This window comes from Erpetoichthys calabaricus, chromosome 7 (genome assembly GCF_900747795.2).
Source record: "Erpetoichthys calabaricus chromosome 7, fErpCal1.3, whole genome shotgun sequence".
Classification (NCBI taxonomy): Eukaryota; Metazoa; Chordata; class Cladistia; order Polypteriformes; family Polypteridae; genus Erpetoichthys; species Erpetoichthys calabaricus.
Window position 1 is genome coordinate 30078026 of NC_041400.2, and position 16356 is coordinate 30094381.

At 40.9% G+C, this 16356-nt stretch overlaps 1 protein-coding gene across 1 annotated transcript in view; it reads left to right on the forward strand.

Annotated features, from left to right (window-relative positions):
• Positions 1 to 16356, forward strand: part of auh (AU RNA binding protein/enoyl-CoA hydratase) — a 208128-nt gene that overhangs the window by 81325 nt on the left and 110447 nt on the right. The window lies entirely within an intron of this gene.

A 16356-nucleotide genomic window follows, 5' to 3' on the forward strand; every position in this document is an offset into this window, starting at 1 on the left:
TGCTGTATGACACATAGCAACAAATTGTACATACAGTAAAAGTGTTTTTTTTTTTAAAAAAAAAAGAGCCCATTGTTTACTAAGCAGTAATTTCAAATTAATCTTTATCGTTTCTTTTTCCAATTGAAAGCGTAAGCTTCTGCATTTTAAACAAGCACGCTGTCCAAAGTAAAGCATTGTCCATTTTAAAGGACAAAATAAAGGTTTGAATTCCTTAAATTAGCTTTTCTTGCCATTTGTCTATTCGTACAGGACAACTGCGCCGATTACTTTTTTTCAGTTTATTATTTCACTTTCTTTAACGTAAAGTCTAATATTCCAATTTCCTCTCGTTTACTACTAAAACAAACCTCCTCTCACTGTTGTTTGTTTACAATACAGGATGTTTGCTGCAAGAGAAAAAAGAAGGATGCACGCTGGCTCAACTGCCGCCTTATTTCACGTAAAGGAACACGGCAACTAAATTACAGTAAAGCTTAGAAAAGCACGGGCTGGAAAATATTGGTTTTGGTGATACGCCTTTTTTCTGTATCACCGATAGGATTTTTTTTTTTTTTTTTAAATTCACAATATTGGCCGATTGATCGGAGCATTCCTACCAGGTAGATTCGTTTTTGTACCACAAACTGTTATTTGTTCATGGTTTACTTGTCCATCCATCCATCCTCTTCCGCTTATCCGAGTTTGGGTCGCGGGGGCAGCAGCTTGAGCAGAGATGCCCAGACTTCCCTCTCCCTGGCCACTTCTTCTAGCTCTCCCGGGGGAATCCCAAGGCGTTCCCAGGCCAGCTGGGAGACATAGTCACTCCAGCATGTCCTGGGTCTTTCCCGGGGCCTCCTCCCGGTTGGACGTGCCCGGAACACCTCACCAGGGAGGCGTCCAGGAGGCATCCTGATCAGATGCCCGAGCCACCTCATCTGACTCCTCTCGATGCGGAGGAGCAGCGGCTCTACTCTGAGCCCCTCCCGGATGATTGAGCTTCTTACCCTATCTTTAAGGGAGAGCCCAGACACCCTGCGGAGAAAACTCATTTCAGCCGCTTGTATTCGCGATCTCATTCTTTCGGTCACTACCCATAGCTCATGACCATAGGTGAGGGTAGGAACATAGATCGACTGGTAAATTGAGAGCTTTGCCTTATGGCTCAGCTCCTTTTTCACCACGACAGACCGATGCAGAGCCCGCATCACTGCGGACGCCGCACCGATCCGCCTGTCGATCTCACGCTCCATTCTTCCCTCACTCGTGAACAAGACCCCGAGATACTTGAACTCCTCCACTTGGGGCAGGATCTCGCTCCCAACCCTGAGAGGGCACTCCACCCTTTTTCGGCTGAGGACCATGGTCTCGGATTTGGAGGTGCTGATTCCCATCCCAGCCGCTTCACACTCCGCTGCGAACCGATCTAGAGAGAGCTGAAGATCACGGCCTGATGAAGCAAACAGGACAACATCATCTGCAGAAAGCAGTGACCCAATCCTGAGTCCACCAAACCGGACCCCCTCAACACCCTGGCTGCACCTAGAAATTCTGTCCATAAAAGTTATGAACAGAATCGGTGACAAAGGGCAGCCCTGGCGGAGTCCAACTCTCACTGGAAACGGGTTCGACTTACTGCCGGCAATGCGGACCAAGCTCTGGCACCGATAGTACAGGGACCGAACAGCTCTTATCAGGGGGTCCGGTACCCCATACTCTCGGAGCACCCCGCACAGGATTCCCCGAGGGACACGGTCGAACGCCTTTTCCAAGTCCACAAAACACATGTAGACTGGTTGGGCGAACTCCCATGCACCCTCCAGGACCTTGCTAAGGGTGTAGAGCTGGTCCACTGTTCCGCGACCAGGACGAAAACCACACTGTTCCTCCTGAATCCGAGGTTTGACTATCCGACGGACCCTCCTCTCCAGAACCCCCAAATAGACTTTTCCAGGGAGGCTGAGGAATGTGATCCCTCTGTAGTTGGAACACACCCTCCGGTCCCCCTTCTTAAAGAGGGGGACTACCACCCCAGTCTGCCAATGCAGAGGCACTGTCCCTGATGTCCATGCGATGTTGCAGAGACGTGTCAACCAAGACAGCCCTACAACATCCAGAGACTTGAGGAACTCCGGGCGTATCTCATCCACCCCCGGGGCCCTGCCACCAAGGAGTTTTTTGACCACCTTAGTGATTTCAGTCCCAGAGATGGGGGAGCCCACCTCCGAGTCCCCAGGCTCTGCTTCCTCATTGGAAGGCATGTTAGTGGGATTGAGGAGGTCTTCGAAGTACTCCCCCCACCGACCCACAACGTCCCGAGTCGAGGTCAGCAGCACACCATCCCCACCATACACAGTGTTGACACTGCACTGCTTCCCCGTCCTGAGACGCCAGACGGTGGACCAGAATCTCCTCGAAGCCGTCCGAAAGTCGTTCTCCATGGCCTCCCCAAACTCCTCCCATGCCAGAGTTTTTGCCTCGGCAACCACCAAAGCCGCATTCCGCTTGGCCTGCCGGTACCTATCAGCTGCCTCCAGAGTCCCACAGGACAAAAGGGACCGGTAGGACTCCTTCTTCAGCTTGACGGCATCCTTCACCGCTGGTGTCCACCAACGGGTTCGGGGATTGCCGCCACGACAGGCACCGACTACCTTACGGCCACAGCTCCGGTCAGCCGCCTCAACAATAGAGGCACGGAACATGGCCCATTCGGACTCAATGTCCCCCACCTCCCTCGGGACATGGTCAAAGTTCCGCCGGAGGTGGGAGTTGAAGCTACTTCTGACAGGGGGCTCTGCCAGATGTTCCCAGCAGACCCTCACAACACGTTTGGGCCTACCAGGCCTGACCGGCAACCTCCCCCACCATCGGAGCCAACTCGCCACCAGGTGGTGATCAGTTGACAGCTCCGCCCCTCTCTTCACTCGAGTGTCCAAGACATGTGGCCGCAAGTCCGATGACACGACCACAAACTCGATCATCGAACTGAGGCCTAGGATGTCCTGGTGCCAAGTGCACATATGAACACCCCTATGCTTGAACATGGTGTTCGTTATGGACAATCCGTAATGTGCACAGAAGTCCGATAACAAAACACCACTCAGGCTCAGATCGGGGGGGGGGCCATTCCTCCCAATCACGCCCTTCCAGGTCTCACTGTCATTGCCCACGTGAGCATTGAAGTCTCCCAGCAGAACGAGAGAGTCCCCAGAAGGTATGCCCTCTAGCACCCCCTCCAGGGACTCCAAAAAGGGTGGGTACTTCGAACTGCTGTTCGGTGCATACGCACAAACAACAGTTAGGACCTGTCCCCCCACCCGAAGGCGGAGGGAGGCTACCCTCTCATCCACAGGGGTAAACCCCAATGTACAGGCTCCAAGTCGGGGGGCAATAAATATGCCCACACCCACTCGGCGCCTCTCACCGGGGGCAACTACAGAGTGGTAGAGAGTCCAGCCCCTCTCAAGGAGATTGGTTCCAGAGTCCAAGCTGTGCGTCGAGGTGAGCCCGACTATATCTAGCCGGAACCTCTCGACCTCGCGCACTAGCTCAGGCTCCTTCCCCTTCAGAGAGGTGAAATTCCACGTCCCAAGAGCCAGCTTCTGTAGCTGAGGATCGGACCACCAAGGTTCCCGCCTTCGGCCACTACCCAACTCACACTGCACCCGACCTCCTTGGCCCCTCCCATAGGTGGTGAGCCCATGGGAACAACAACAACAACATTTATTTATATAGCACATTTTCATACAAAAAGTAGCTCAAAGTGCTTTACATAATGAAGAGAAGAAAAATAAAAGACAAAATAAGAAATTAAAATAAGACATTAGTTAACATAGAAAGGAGTAAGGTCCGATGGCCAGGGTGGACAGAAAAAACAAAAAAAACTCCAGAAGGCTGGAGAAAAAAATAAAATCTGTAGGGGTTCCAGGCCACGAGACCGCCCAGTCCCTTCTGGGCATTCTACCTAACATAAATGAAATAGTCCTCTTTGTAGTTCAGGTTTTTCACGGAGTCACTTGATGCCGATGGTCATACAGACTTCTGGCTTTTAATCCATCCATCATTGTTGGAACATCATGGTGCTTTGGGTAGATGGTGGTGGCATGCGCCACCACCAACAGGACACCGGAAAAGGAAACAGAAGAGTGAGTAGGGGTTAGTACAGATTTTGAATGAATAGTTATTATAATGAATTGGATATACAGAGTATCAGAAATAAATTACAGTGAAGTTATGAGAAGGCCATGTTAAAATAATGTGTTTTCAGTAGTTTTTTAAAGTGCTCCACTGTATTAGCCTGGCGAATTCCTACTGGCAGGCTATTCCAGATTTTAGGTGCATAACAGCAGAAGGCCGCCTCACCACTTCTTTTAAGTTTTGCTCTTGGAATTCTAAGCAGACACTCAGTTGAGGATCTGAGGTTACGATTTGGAATATAAGGTGTCAGACATTCCGATATATAAGCCGGGGCGAGATTATTTAAAGCTTTATAAACCATAAGCAGAATTTTAAAGTCAATTCTGAATGACACAGGTAACCAGTGTAGTGACATCAAAACTGGAGAAATGTGTTCGGATTTTCTTTTCCTGGTAAGGATTCTAGCAGCTGCATTCTGCACTAGTTGCAAACGATTGATGTCTTTTTTGGGTAGACCTGAGAGGAGTACGTTACAGTAATCTAGCCGACTGAAAACAAACGCATGAACTAATTTCTCTGCATCTTTCGATGATATAAGAGGTCTAACTTTTGCTATGTTTCTTAGGTGAAAAAATGCTGTCCTAGTGATCTGATTAATATGCGATTTAAAATTCAGATTACAATCAACGGTTACCCCTAAGCTTTTTACCTTCGATTTGACTTTTAATCCTAATGCATCCAGTTTATTTCTAATTGCCTCATTGTATCCATTATTGCCAATCACTAAGATTTCGTTTTTTTCTTTATTTAATTTGAGAAAGTTACTATTCATCCATTCTGAGATACAAGTTAGACATTATGTTAGCGAATCAAGAGATTTGGGGTCATCAGGTGCTATTGATAAATACAGCTGTGTGTCATCAGCATAGCTGTGGTAGCTCACGTTGTGCCCTGAGATAATCTGACCTAATGGAAGCATGTAGATTGAGAAGAGCAGTGGACCCAGGATAGAGCCTTGTGGAACACCATATAGAATTTCATGTGTCTTTGAGTTATAATTACCACAACTAACAAAGAATTTTCTCCCTGCCAGGTAGGATTCAAACCAATTTAAGACACTGCCAGAGAGGCCCACCCATTGACTAAGGCGATTCTTAAGAATATTATGATCAATGGTGTCAAATGCGGCACTCAGATCTAAGAGGATGAGAACAGATAAATGGCCTCTGTCTGCATTTACCCGCAAGTCATTTACTACTTTAACGAGTGCAGTTTCTGTGCTGTGATTTGTTCTAAAACCTGACTGAAATTTATCAAGAATAGCATGTTTATTGAGGTGCTCATTTAACTGTATAATGACTGCCTTCTCTAGAATTTTACTTAAGAAAGGCAGGTTAGAGATGGGTCTATAATTTTCAAGAGCAGAGGGATCGAGATTATTTTTCTTAAGTAGGGGTTTATCTACCGCAGTCTTAAGACAGTCTGGGAAGACCCCCGTATCTAATGACAAATTTACTATGTCAAGAACATTATCAATAAGCACGCCCGATACTTCTTTGAAAAAATTTGTTGGTATTGGGTCAAGGGCACAGGTGGAGGGTTTCATTTGAGAAATTATTTTATGTAAATCAGGTAAATCTATCCTAGTGAAAGACTTTAATTTGTTTATTATGGGGTACTGGGGTTTAGGAGGATCCTTAGTGTTGGGGAGATATACTATGTTATACTATGGGAAGGGGGACCCACGTTGCCTCTTCGGGCTGTGCCCGGCCGAGCCCCATGGGTGGAAGCCCAGCCACCAGGCGCTCGCCATCGAGCCCCACCTCCAGGCCTGGCTCCAGAGGGGGGCCCCGGTGAGCCGTGTCCGGGCGAGGGAAAACGCTGTCCAAATTTTGTATTCATCATGGAGGTTTTGTTGAACCGCACTTTGTCTCATCCCTCACCTAGGACCAGTTTGCCTTGGGTGGCCCTACCAGGGGCATAAAGCCCCGGACAACAGAGCTCCTAGGATCATTGGGACACGCAAACCCCTCCACCACGATAAGGTGGTGGTTCGAGGAGGGGATAAGGTGGCGGTTCGAGGAGGGGTGGTTTACTTGTAGTACTCATATTTTTGTATTTTATTCTAGTTTATTGTCTCTTATTCTATTTTAATGCTTTGTATATCATGTGTTTATTTTTATTTAGAGCTTTATGCAGATGAAATGTGTAACCATCACTGTATTTGCACTGTTGTTCTTCTGAATTTCTTTGAAGCACTTTGAGTCTGGGAATGGTACAATATAAATAATATTATTACTATATTAAAGTTAAAAAGAGAAGATAATATTTATATCATATTATTATCATATTATTACCGCTATATACTGTCACTAAGTTCTGTGGGATGCAGTGCATTCCACACCAGCAAAGTTACAATTTAATTGGCTAAATCTGTGTTCACTACCTATGTGGAGTCAGGAGGTACTACATCACAAACATTTATAAATTGGTGTATAGGAAGATGGATGTAAGCAGCCAAAGTCACATAAACTAATGATAAAGGATTTTTTTTAAGTGTTCCTGAAAGATTGCTTTTCCAGGCTGCATCAGCAATCCAAATGCGATGTCTGCTTCATCAGCAGAAATGAGTGACCATTCACTTGCAGTTCTGGTCGAAATAACTGTTTATAATGCAGCATCACAGCAAGGCACAACTTCTTCCAGTGATTCATCTAGACTTATTAAGCAAACAATACCTTTGCTTGATTGTAATCAATATTGTGTTTAATAGTAGTGTGTTATTTGTTTTTTTCCCTAATTTTTAAGAGATTTTTTCAGGGCTTTTAGTAAACTGTCACTTACTTCATGACAGCAGCTGGCACACTTTGTATTTTCAGATGTAGTATTTTTTGCATTTCACTCTATTTATCCTAATTACTGTTGAATGAATCTGAAACCTGTCCCAGCAGCATTTGACCTAAAACAGTAAACCAGTTCTGGACAGGAGGCCATCTAACTCAAGGTACACCTATGCTCACACTCATATACATCCTTGTTTGTGTAAAATTTATACTGACCAATTGGCTTATCATTAATTCTTTAGGCTAAGAGACAACTGAAGATCCAAAGGAAACCCACATAGTTTTTATGTTTTGAATGAAATTGTAGATGAAAATTGTTGAGTATTTACATAAAAAATTATGATGCAGGTGCAAGTTCCTAATGTTATCCCTAATTACTAGCAGACTTACATTCAGTTCACACTTTATTTTATATAATACTCAGAAGAGTGAAAATGAATTTGAAAAATAGCCAGCATTCTGTCAAGCTCTGATGAGGAGAACAGGTGTAGGTAATTGCCTAGTAACTACCTCATGGCAGTTGCTGATTTTTATATACAATCGTATGGAAAAAATAAGTAAAACAAAATTTTTTTTGAACATTTGTGGACATATTAAGATCTGATAATGTAATTTAAAAAGTATATTTAGAGAAAGATGATGTAATTGTGGAAAAAACAATGTAAATGTGACTGTAATAGCAGGTACTGTTCCCCTCTGGCAGAAACAACTCCAAGTAAGCATTTCCTATAACTGTCCAGCACTAAGTTTTTCCCACTTCTTCATACAGAATTCATTCTGCTGTGCAGTGTTTGAGGGGTGATTTCTTTCTAGAGCAGCCTGTTTCAACCGCACACCCAAAAAACAGCATCTAGATTCAGTTTGTTAAGTTAGCCATGCTAAATCCCTCCATTTATTTCTTTGGAGCCTTTCTTTTTTTGCTTTACTCTTTAACGTTTAGGGTCATTGTCATGGTGCAATTCAAGGTCCAGTTTCATTTGAGCTTCAGTCTTCTTACAGATGCTCTCACATTATCCTCAAGAACCCTATGGTACAAGGAAGAATTCATAAGGGATTCTGTGATGGTGGGAAGCCCAGGCCGTGAAGTAGCAAATCAGCTCCAAATCATAACATTTCCGAAACAATGCCTTACATTGCTATCAGGTTGTTCTGCTCAAGTGCTGTTTTTGGTTTATGACAAACATTTTTTTTTTGGTCCTGAGTCCAAATAACTCTGTATTTACCTTGTCTGGCCATTGCACGTTATTCTTTTTGGACAGCAAAATTTTCATTCTGGCACATGTATGTAGATCCAATTTGCGTAGCCCTTTTCAAATGGTCAATTCAAGCAATTTGACATCAACAGCGGCAAGTGCTACCTGCATGTCCTGTGATGAAATTCTGGGAATCTTGGAGACATATTTCAGCCTCATGAGTTCTGCTGTTGGACTGGGGGTGGTCTTGTTTGAACAAGTTGGCAGTTATTTGAAATCTTTTTCACTTTTAGGTGATTGTCCAGACAGTATACTGGTTGAATTCCAATTATCTTTGGAGACCTTTTTAACTCCCTTCCCAGACTCCTAGGTGTCTAGAACCTTTACTAGGGAAGGCATTAGAGAGCTTTTTCAATCTAGGTATGGTGATAACACACACTTCAGTAACAAGGAGCAAAACAAACTAAATGCCTGAACTTTAAATAACTCAAGTTCCTCTGTAATGATGTTCTAATCATTTGTGTATGATCTGAAACACCAGATTCTAATTTTAGGTATTAGATACTTTATTAATCCCAAAGGGAAATTCACATATTCCAGCAGCAACTTACTGATACAAAAACAATATTAAATTAAAGATTGATAATAATGCAGGTAAAAACAGACAATAACTTTATAAAATGTTAACGCTTACCCACCCGGGTGGAATTGAAGAGTCGTATAGTTTGGGGGAGGAACGGTCTTCTCAGTCTGTTAGTGGAGCAGGACAGTGACAGCAGTCTGTCACTGAAGCTGCTCTTCTGTCTAGAGATGACACTGTTTAGTGGATGCAGTGGATTTTCCATAATTGATAGGAGCCTGCTGAGCGCCCGTCGCTCTGCCACAGATGTCAAACTGTGTAGCTCCATGCCAACAATAGAGCCTGCCTTTATCACCAGTTTGTCCAGGCGTGAGGCGTCTTTCTTCTTAATGCTGCCTCCCCAGCACACCACCGCGTAGAAGAGGGTGCTCGCCTCAACCGTCTGATAGAACATCTGCAGCATCTTATTGCAGATGTTGAAGGACGCCAGCCTTCTAAGGAAGTATAACCGGCTCTGTCCTTTCTTACACAGAGCATCAGTATTGGCAGTCCAGTCTAATTTATCATCCAGCTGCACTCCCAGGTATTTATAGGTCTGCACAATCTGCACACAGTCACCTCTGATGATCACAGGGTCCATGAGGGGTCTGGGCCTCCTAAAATCCACCACCAGCTCCTTGGTTTTGCTGGTGTTCAGGTGTAGGTGGTTTGAGTCGCACCATTTAACAAAGTCATTGATTAGGTCCCTATATATGGCTTGCGCCACCACCATCTACTCTAAGTACCATGATGTTCCAAAAATGATGGATGGATTAAAAGCCAGAAGTCTGTATGACCATCAGCATCAAGTGACTCTGTGAGAACCCTAACTACAAAGAGAACTATTTCATTTATGTTAGGTAGAATGCCCAGAGGGGACTGGGCGGTCTCGTGGCCTGGAACCCCTACAGATTTTATTTTTTTCTCCAGCTCCCTGGAGTTTTTTTTTTGTTTTTTTTCTGTCCACTCTGGCCATCGGACCTTACTCCTTTTCTATGTTAACTAATGTTGTCTTATTTTAATTTCTTATTTTGTCTTTTATTTTTCTTTTCTTCATTATGTAAAGCACTTTGAGCTACTTTTTGTATGAAAATGTGCTATATAAATAAATGTTGTTGTTATACTCCTCCTCCTGCCCACTCCTGATGCAGCCCACGATATCAGTGTCATCAGCGAGGCAGTGATAAATATACATCCAAAAAATATAAAAAAAAATACGTAGTTTAGTGCTCTTAAAAATAATACAAAATGTGGTCATGACCTGCAGTGTTAGCAATAAAAGAAAATTATTTCACTTTTCTGTTAATCTGTAAAATTGTAGATTTTCATATTTGTGGTACACAACAACAACAACAACAACAACATTTATTTATATAGCACATTTTCATACAAAAAAGTAGCTCAAAGTGCTGTACATAATGATTCATAATTACATGTATGAACACATACATGAATGCCTTATGCAACTCACATGCAAACAAATAATTCAAATGAATAAATAAGTAAATGCAAGTTTGCATTTGAAAAAGACATCTAGGAATTTGTTTTGTTGTATGTAATATTTTTTTTCTTATTTACTTGATTATTTATGTCAGACCTTTTATTTGGTTCCATAATTTGACCATCTGGTGACATGATGGAATGATAATTTCTCAGTGTATATGGAACCTGTCTTGAAATTAAGGAAATGTTTTTTAATGCCACCATAACCATTCTACAAGCTTTTCAATTGATTGCTCTCGGATTTAACAAGGTTTGTTGTAGTTTGCTTCATTATTTGTATCCTGAGCAGTAGCAAAAGGTCTGAGTGCATGTTTTTAAACCCCATTTCAAATGGAACACAAAAGTACTGAGCACCGTTATGCATGAAGCATCAATAAGTGCAACAGAAATATACAAAATGTTATTGTGATCACAAATGTTTCATTAACATAAGAATGCCTTTGCCAAAAGTAGCATATCAGTACTTTCTCATCTGTTGTATTCACCAGATCTGTCACTCTGACTTTTTTTAGTCTTTCTGAAGATAACGAAGCACCTTAATGGACAATATTTTCAATTGAGTAGTCCAAGGACCTCTCAGAAGAAAATTTCCAAAAATGAAAGAAAAATGGGTTTACATGGCATAATCAGTACAAAAATAACCCACTTTATTTTAGTTGTCTTTAATTTCATGATAGAAATTATTTCATTGAGAGCACTTTTTAAATATTGAATATAGCAGATGATGTTGATTTTTAGACTTTTACAACAACAGAAACTGTTTGGCTTCAAAATAATATCCATCTCCTGTATCACTCATTATTCTTACCTAAGGTCACAAAACAAGGTGTGTGGGTTTCTTTGAGCATGAGCACAGCTTCTTTGGCCTTGATTGGTCCATTAAGTTAGTGTCACATTTTTGAAATTAATATTTTAATAAATAATTAATTGCATCTTCTTGATTACATTTTATCAATGAAAGATGCTCTTATTCACTGTTCTAAAGAAAAAAGCATGGGGTAAGGCAGGTTTACATGAATAAGCTTGTCACTGTGGTAAGTGGTAACCAGCATCGGTCTGTTTTTTTTATATAAAATAATTTGAGTACTATTCTAGTACTGTTTGATTTCAAAAGTGCACCATAAAAAAAGAATAACAAAATCAATTTTTTTTCCAGCCTTAACAGTGCATCCATTTATTATGATTGGTGTAATATACTTATCTATTATAAAGACAAAAATATTCTATGCAAATGCACATTTTATTTTAACACTATGATCATACAGACCAAGGCCTATATGTTTGCACTTTTTAGAATGGCAAGTGTTTAAAAGATACTTCAAGGTGCACAGCCCAAAACTGCAGCAAAACGCAAGCAATTTATGGAGTAGAAACCTACCTGTAATGGTCACTCTTATAAAGTCTTCTTTCAAGAATGCTTTTTCTGTCATTTTGAAATAAAGCTAGACGGATCGTAAACCAGAAGAACTTTAAAAATAGACAGCAGGTTTCTGTCTTTGACCTAAATATTTTTTATTCTTACAAGGACATAATTCCAAAGTATAATAGTACATGTATCAGTAATACCATATACAGGATTGCAGGTTGTGCATTTGCAGCAGAAAATAAAGATAAAATAGTTTTTTTTTTCTTTATTTTGCACATCAGGTATATTTTTTATTTCTTCAACTTCTTATACTGTGGATGTCTGTTAATTTAGGAGGAGTGTCATAAAAAGCAAGCAGTAAATTGAACTGCTATGTCGAAAGGCAACATGACTATATTAGCAGATTACTTCTTTGTGCACAATTCAATCTGTATCATTTACAAGTAGCTGATCTCAGAAACATATTTACATCTTAAGAGATCTTGTTTGCAATGTTTCTTCCACTGGTATACCAGGCTCATTGGGTTCATACAGATCTACCCAGTTTCAGATAAATAGGCCCATCTTCTGTTGAATTTGCCTTAGATAAACACAGCAACTGGATATTATACACCCTATTTTCCATGACACAAATACAAAAACAATCAGCAGTTGGATATGAGTTTTAAAACCTTGGTCAAAACACAATGGCACTGGTTTACCCACATTTCCCACATTTGCTGCGACATGGAGAGGTTTTCCCACATTGTGAGACAGTACAGTCTGTCATGTCAGTAAGGCAATGTGTAGCCAATGATTTTCTTTATTATACCTAAAATTTATGGGATTTCAAACAGTGTGTAAAGTAACCCGTGGTAATCAGGAGTCATGTTACTGCTCATTCTTTTCCAATCTCTGATACCTTTTATTGGCTAACTAAAAAGATTACAATATGCAAGCTTTCGAGGCAACTCAGTATGTAATCTTGCCTGAAGAAGGGGCCTGAGTTGCCTCGAATGCTTGCATATTGTAATCTTTTTAGTTAGCCAATAAAAGGTGTCATTTTGCTTGGCTTTTCTCTACATTCATAATGGCTAACACGGTACAACACCCTAGTACTACAATCTCTGATACTATGGAATAAATCAACTATGTAGAATGCTGTTACTTAGGATATGCAAACATTAATTAGACCAATCACATCATACATGGATATGCTTTGTGCAAACTAAAGCAACACCACCTTGCACTGGTACCCATCAAAGAGAGTCTACATCTTTTGTGACAAATGTATACTTGGGTATTGTGCCTGAAAGACTTGAACAACTCCAGTCTAATCCTTTCCTCCTGCTGAATGCCAAATAACAGTGCACCAGGGGCTTCCTCCCATTTATTCTTGCATATTATCCTAGCTGCAGGGTACTGAAGTCCTAACAGGTTCGTTACAACAGTGTGTCCTCAAGTAAACTTTGCCACTCAGTTGGACAGGGTCATTCTCTTCACCGCTTTAACGTAATACTTTTCTGTGCTTCTAATTGGCAATTGAAAAGTGCATTAAGTTGAATAGGGAGACTCAAAAAAATGATCCCCCTCAGCGTTCTGTTAGAATATACTCCTTGGCATAAACACATAAGCTAGTACAGATTCTGACTTCCGGTAATTTATAAAGTATTAATTTTCATAACTTTATAATTTTTTTTTGCTGGAAAAACAGGTTCAGTGGTGTCCTAGTGGGAGAAGTACCACTGAGATTTGAATGATAGAGAAGGAGAGAAACACACTCTCCTGTGTTCTTTCTCTGTCCTATGCTAGCCCTTTCTCATAATAATAATTCATTACATTTATATCCCCATCACAATTTCCAGTATTATATGCTTTGCTCATATTTTGGCTATGTAATACCTTCTTTCAAAATCAGTGAAACTTCATGGTTTTTTACTTACTGATTTTTCCCTCTCTCTGTTAGAGACTCAACTACACTTTTAAAATACAATTTGAATCTACAACCTGGTATAAATGTTATAATGTATGTATTATAATTTACTGCATACAGCTTTAATAAATCGATTTATATTTAAAAGTGCAAAATGACATGCATATAAAAGTTTTTGTAAAGTTTGCCAAATTTATATCTTTGATTTCAGTTTCTGGCAAAATCAACATATCATTTCTTCATACAGGAAACAAAATCAATTAACCAGAGTAGCCTGATTGCATATGTTATGATTTCATTTGAATACATTGGGAGCATTTCCAACATGATGTCTTGCTGAATGGAAAATTGAGAAAATAACAGGTTCATGGCTTTATGTTTGACTCATGTCTACATATCTTATTCTTTTTAGAGGCTTTTCAGACTTGTGACATGATAGTAATGCAACTCTAAAGTATCTATCAAAATACACTGGAATAGCTCTTAAATGAAATTAAAAATTAAATGCCAAAAGAAATATATATATGTTACATAGTTTACTGTCAAATAATGCAAAGAGTACGCAACACGTGTTTCGCCCTTATTTGGGCTCATCAGGCGTACTCCACACACTCCACTGCACCCCTCACGGGGATCGAACCTCGGACGTCAGCGTCAGAGGCGAAGCCTCTTTATGTTGCAACATGGCATGTGGTTCGTTTATTTGACAGCCTGGAGATCAGGGTAATTACATTCATAGCATTTTTAGTCTGAATCACAATCTGAGGGCACCGTGGCGGATGTTTGCCGACTTGCAGACCAACCACATGCATTACCTGGTAGGTAACCACCCATACAATCAGATTGTGATTCAGATTACGAATGCTATATATATATATATATATATATATATATATATATAATATATTGAGAGAAAGGTGCTATATAGCGCCCAACCCGGCACAGACTGACACAGAGGCACGTGTAAAATCCAAACAAGACATTTTATTTTCTTCAGCTGGAGGACACGTCTTCCCCGTGAACCCCCCAGCCACAACACGGTCCCAAAAGCACTGAACCCACAACATACAATCCTCCACCTTGGCACCACCACTCCTCCCAGGCAACCTCGTCCTCTTCCTCCCGATTCTGGCTCTGAGTGGTGAATGCTGGCCCTTTTTATAGCCATACCCCCCCCCCCCGGGGGGGGGCTGTAGAGGTGTCCAGGTTGGCTCCGAGATCCATGCAGCACCCCATGGCGGCCACCCCAGATCCCCATAGGGTTGTGGAGAACTCCATCTCCCATGGAGCCCTACAGGAAACTAAGGCACCATCGTCACCCAGAGAGGCTGCCACCAAGCGTCCTGGGGGAGGTACTGAGGAGCCCATGGATGCTCCCCCGGAACATATGCAGCAGGGTCATTCCGGCCGGGCACGGGACCCGGCCTTCCGTCACAATATATATATATATATATATATATATATATATATATATATATATATATACACACACACACACACACATACAGTTGAGTACTTGTTCAAAATTACTTAATATGGCACTAATCTATAATTTATATTGTACATGTATATTCAATGTTGATAAGAACTGTAAAGTTAATTCTCTTCATTTAATAAAAATAAATGAAACTGATAATAAAGTGTTATTTGGGAAGGTGCATTAAGCTGTACTCCTGAGTCAACACACAATTACATGGTACTCTTAAATGCTTCCATATACTACTTTCTATGTTTTAATCTGCCAAACACTGAGATGCATATTCTGATGTCAACCTGCTTGCTATTGTAAACCATGGTTAACCTTAAGTGAAAAATTGCTTTGGTCTGAGCCACAAATTCCCTATCTAAAGCTGGATTTATTTATGAAATATATGCATCCCTGAAGGTAACAATACTTCTTTTTGTCAGTATCTGTCAAACACCTAGTTACTGAATGTAACTGCTCACTGTACATGTCCAAGTTCATATTTGGATGTTTACTGGTTGAAATTTTAATTTACTTTATTGTACTAAACGTTGATTTTTTTTTGTCACACAAATCATTTACATGCTATTGTGCATACATAGCAAGTAAAACCAGAAAAATGCAAAAGGTTGGTGTACATTCACTGCCCTTTCAGGGCCTTTCCAAATTTTTTCTGCCATAAATCTAATCTATTTCTAAATGTCAATAATACTCATTTCACACGTACTGTATGTTCATATAATGGTTGAAGACCAAACTCTTTATTGACTACATTTACAGGAACTGATTTCTCATTTGTGACACTGTGATGCTGGGCATATAAATAGTTAGTTGGTGTACATGGATTATGTTTTAAAATTCATAATCTGCTAGGGGCCCAGTGCTCTCATAAACATAGCTTCAGTGACCCCTGGAGCACTCAAACATTTCCACCATGCTAAGATTACATTCCTATGAGGGACCTACAAACTTGGAACTTACTTTTAGCTGATCTTCCCTATTGTATGTGATTAACATCTTTTGTACTTGCAGGCTAAGCTGATATAGTTGTCTTCAATACAGTATGTTGCCCTTCTCTAACCGGTAAAAGGCATAAGGAGCGTTTTGTCCCTATCTGTGGATTCTGTTACTGAATTTAATTAAAGCAGTATTAATATTCTTAAAGTTAGGTTGTATTCAGGATTTATCCAATATTAATCCATTATAAATTATCCATTATAAAAGCATTAATTCAGGAGTTTCTTTAGCCAATTAGACTTTTGCAGATTGCTGAGAGCAAAGTCACTTTAATTTGGTTATACAATGAAACTGTACTGCAAGCAAATGACTTTTGTTAGTG